Genomic DNA, 4,910 nt, shown 5'->3' with positions numbered 1-4,910 from the left:
CTTCCTGGGTCCCTTTGTGTAGCACTGACCTCATACGCCTCCTCCTGGTATCTGGGCCTGACTTCCTAGGTCATGTACTCTTTGTCCATACGCTAATCCCAGATGCCTCCTCCCTGTATCCGGTCCTAGCTTCCTACGTCACTCCCTCTCCCTTGGTGCGCTAAACTCAGACAGCCCCTTCCGGTATCTGACCCTACAATCATTGACTAGTAGGCGGGCTGAGGAGGAGGGACTAAGTAGGTTCTGAGGAACGGTCACGGTCAGGAGCGCTCGCTCTTTTTGCTCCTGCTCTGTTGCTCTGGCCTTCCTGCTTGGCCTTGCTGTGATGGCTTGCTGTGATGGCCTCTGAATAAAGCTAGGGTGTTGGCAGCCTCCTGATGGGTCGTCTCTGTGTGTGTATCCGGGTAGGCATAGAAGACTGGTAAGTATGACTCTGGCAGCCTGCTCCTTATAGGAGGAGAGTGTTCGGCGCGGCCAGCACAAGGTCGGCGTGGCCGGTACAAGGTGACATTGTAGTCAGCCTTGGCACCAGCGATACGCTGTTTCTCTGGATCAAGGAGCCAACCCCGGCTTTGGAAGGCCACATCTTCTGCAATCCTGTTAATTCTCAAGAGTACATGGCCCTTTTGTGCTTTAAGAATGGGTCTCTGATGAGAGAGAAGGTCCGAGATGAATCTGCCTCAGGCTCCTGGGATTAGTTCTCCACAGCGCTATGATCCACTGAAATTTGCAATTGTGGAAATCTGGGTTTTTATTTTGATGTGATGGAAATTACTCCAGAGACCACTGGGCGTCACAGGTTTAATGCAGACAATGAGAAGGTGGAGATTCGAGCTTTGATTGAAGGACAGTTCATGGCCAAAAGGATTCATGCTGAAAAGGTAGGCTATAGAGTTGTGCCAAGTACCAATATTCTGTCTACTGGAGGAGCTTCATGTAACAAAGACATCTTACAGGTTTTCTCTGATGTGTTCAATGCCCAAGTGTACACTATTGAAACTGCCAATACAGCTTGTCTGGGATGTGCTTATAGAGCAATTCATGGCCTTGCAGTAGGGGAAAACGTTTCCTTTGCTGATGTTGTGAAATTAGCCCCGGAGTCCAAATTAGCTGCCACACCAACTGCTTGAGCAGCTCAGGTCTATGCGCCGATCCTCAAGAGGTATGCTGAGTTGGAGCAGCAAATTGTCCTGCAGTCTCATGCACCACCCAACTGAAAAGCCAGGTTCCTAAAATGCTGCCCCAGAACCGCCATGAATGTTGAAAAGAGGAATCAACATGTTTTGAAATTTCTTGTGATTGCTTCTGTTTCTTCCTCTGGTTAATCAAGCATAATAAATAGGGGTTCAAATCAACAGTTTTCTCCTCCAGGCAGCTGCCTTTCGCCACTCTGGTCTGCACTGAGCCCTCATCTGACCTCCTCCAGCAAACCTGATTGTGCACCCCCATTGATTGTCGTCTGTTTCAAAGATGAGTCTCATCTCCCCAGCTAGACTGTAATCACCTTAAAGAAAGGGACCAGATTCCAAGCATAAGGTTGCCCTGACCAATGTCTCACAAAAATGTTATTAATAGATTTTTAACTGAATTCCCTGATAAAGTTCAATGTTTCCTAAATAATGTTCACAAGGAACTGTAACGTTGTTTCACCTAAGCTTTAGCCAAAGTGGTTTACAAAGTTAGGTGGAATATGTATATCACTTGGATCCCATGTGCTTTCAAGGCTGAGCCCTCATTATGGGCTTACAAAAATGAATTGAAGCTAAAATAAAAATAATAAGGACCTACACATACAGCCCTTTAAAGTTTACACAGAATTTCATATATCTTATCTCATTTGAGCTTCACAGTAAAGTAGGTATGAAAAGTATGATTATGTCCATTGTATAGATGAAGAAACTGAGACTCAACTAGGAAGTATGAGACAAGACTTGAACCCAGGTCTTCTTCACTCCATTCTAGCTACCAAGCCATGCTCTGTTCAAAATCTGGGTCATGGCAGTTACCACAAGCAAGGGTCACGATCAATGATTGGTACAGGCAGTCAGTGAAGGTTCCAATTGGCCCAATAAGCAGCATCAGGAAAGTCCTAGTAGGAGAGATTAAGGACTTCATCTTTGAGAGACAGAGCAGGGTAAGAGGTGCTAGGTAGGTAAAGTCACTGGGAAACTGGTGTAAGGCAGGAACTTGTCACTAGGGACTCAGATACGTCAATTGTTTTGTAGTGAAAAGACCTCTAGATTTTGGAGTCAAAATGCTTGGATTCAACTCCTAGCTCTGCTATTTAATACCATGTAACCTCAAGCAAGGTATCTTCTCTCTTAAGTCCAGTTTCCTCATCTGTAAAAATAGGTGGAAGAGGTTGGCCTAGATCAGAAGTGTCAAGTTCCAAAGGGCTAGCAAAACTCTGAGTGCCCTGCAACCAGACTGAGATGAAATTGGGGAATGTTTAACAAAATAAATAAAAGTACAATGTAAAAAAGTTGGCATCCTATTGTGAAAACCAGGAACTTGGCTTGCTGTCTCATGGAGCTGAGGTGCAGCCCTCTTTCTGCACAGAAGTGGGCTAGAAGTGGGTGCAAGGTACTGATGGGTTGGGCCCAAATTTTTCTCAGAAAAGAAACTTCAAGTTGGTCAAGTACTTAATAATAATAACTGACCTCTGTATAGCATTGCAAGGTTTTCAAAGTATTATATAATACTTTACAGCATATTATCTAATTTAAGCCTCACAACAAGCCTGTGGGGTAAATGTTATAGGTATCATTATGCTTATTTTAAAGATAAGGAAACTGAAGCTCAGAGAGGTCACATGATTACAAATTTCAAAAGCCAGATTTAAACCTAGGTTGTTCTGATTTGAAATCCAGCAATCTGATCATATGACTCACTGCCATACTGTGGTTGAAAACCACATAAAACATGGGAAGGACTCATTTTGGTCTGAAAAATGTTAAGGGCAAATGGTTCTTGATGGCTTCCCTCAAGACCTCCCTGGTAGAACATCATATGCTGAGTAAATTGCATCCTGATGGACTTGCCATTGTGAGTGAGCGGCAGAACCTCAGCCTGCCTTCTCCATCAGCTGAATAGATTGACCTGTCAGGTGGGGGTCATTTAGTATGGTCCGTGTAAATGCTTTGGCAGAATGTTTGCCCACTACAAAGATTTAGTTTCCAGTTTTCGGCTAAGCTGTTCTTTCTGACAATAATTATTGGTTAATACTTTCAACAGTTTCTTAGGGCTCCTTCCTAACACAAGATGGAAAAACCCCACAGAATTGCCCTTCTGATCAAAGATGATGCTTCTCTTACTGTTGCTTGGCTGCTTGGCTCACAGAATCATAGATTTAGAGCTGGAATGACTTCCTTTTTGCCTAATCAGCACAAATGGCTCTTAATTTTTCCTTATTCAGTTTAGTTTCAGAAAAACCTGGGAAGATTTATTTGAACTGATGCAATGAGAAGTAAACAGAGCATTGTATAGAGTAGAACAATATTGAAATGGTAATCAACTGGGAAAGCCTTAGGTACTCTGATCAATACAATGACCAATGACAATTCCATAGTACTCATGATGAAAAATGCTATCTATCTCCAGAGAAAGCTGATAGATTCTGAGTGCAGATTTGAAGCATATTTCTTTTACCTTTATTTTTCTTGCCTTTTTTCCTCTGCAACATGACTAATGTAGAAATATATTTTGTATGACTTCATATATACAATGGATATCATATTTCTTGTTTACTTAATGGGTGGGGGACAGAAAATTTGGAACTGAAAATAAAATTTTTTTTTAAAAAGTGACTTAAAAAAGTTTCCCCATTCTTATCATTTCTTAGATCCTGAATTTTATGGGTTTATAATTCAGGTGGGGAGGCAGATCTATTTTTAAAATGATAAACAATAACACAGTACAAAATAGCATACATCAGGTCAAATGACCCGGCTGCCAGGAGGAGCTATGATACTTCAGAGTATCTTTCTTAGATGCTACAGAGGAAACTGTAATAAATTCATGAAGGATAGAGTAGTTAGGGAAGGCTTCATGGAGGAAGTAACACTTGGTGGAGGCTTTAAAGGATGCCGAGGATCCATACCTTGAGAAGAAAAAAAATCTAGTGGGGGGAAGGAGAGGAGGGAGAAGATTGGGAGGGATTGAAGCAAATCCTGGTGATAATAATGTACACACTGAGTCCAAGTCCAGCATGCTGTATATTAGACCAGTGGAACCAAACTCAAATAGAAACAGGGCCTACTAAACTGTAAGTAAGAATTCCTGAGTGCTGCATGTTGACTTAGAAAAACCACATATTTATTTTTTATTAATATGTTAACACATTAAAAATAGATAGGAATGACATTTTAATTTGGCTTGGGCCACACTCAGGAATATTGTGGGCTGCTTGTGACCTTTGAGGCACATGTTTGACACCTTTGCAGCAGACCACCTAGGTAGCAGCAGATAGATCCCAATGCTGAAGCTGGGAATCCATGTTCTGAGCTTCATTAAACTCAATGAAACTATCCTCAAGATCTGATTGGTTTGGAGGACTAAACCTTGAACTGTCGGCATCATTTCCAGCAGCTCAACGCAAGGTCAGGTCTCTTCAAGGCTGCTGGACCCTCCCCCCTCACTAGACACACTGGACGCACCCTTGTGACTACTTCGCCTCTGAAGGGGAGCAGGATTAGAGATTATGGCTCCACCCAGGGACACGGCCTTAATCTTTCCTTACAGCTAAATACCCTTTTCCGGCTATTGTTGAGTAGACAAAACATTATATGATGTATGATTGTCTCATTTCATTCCAATCCTGACTTGAAATGACCAGACCTGCCTGAGTCATTCTCTGAATAGATACCAGCCAAGGTCTTCTTGATGGTGAATCCAGCTAGCTCCCTCTCCGC

General features: G+C 42.5%; 1 pseudogene; it reads left to right on the top strand.

Annotated features, from left to right (window-relative positions):
- The window catches only part of LOC114044070, a 2,159-nt pseudogene extending 942 nt beyond the window's left edge, over nucleotides 1–1,217 (top strand).
- The last annotated feature ends 3,693 nt before the right edge of the window (nucleotides 1,218–4,910 follow it).

The sequence above is a fragment of the Vombatus ursinus genome, unplaced genomic scaffold (genome assembly GCF_900497805.2).
Source record: "Vombatus ursinus unplaced genomic scaffold, bare-nosed wombat genome assembly UNPS02014772.1, whole genome shotgun sequence".
Lineage (NCBI taxonomy): Eukaryota > Metazoa > Chordata > Mammalia > Diprotodontia > Vombatidae > Vombatus > Vombatus ursinus.
This window is presented reverse-complemented; position numbering and strand designations above follow the sequence as displayed.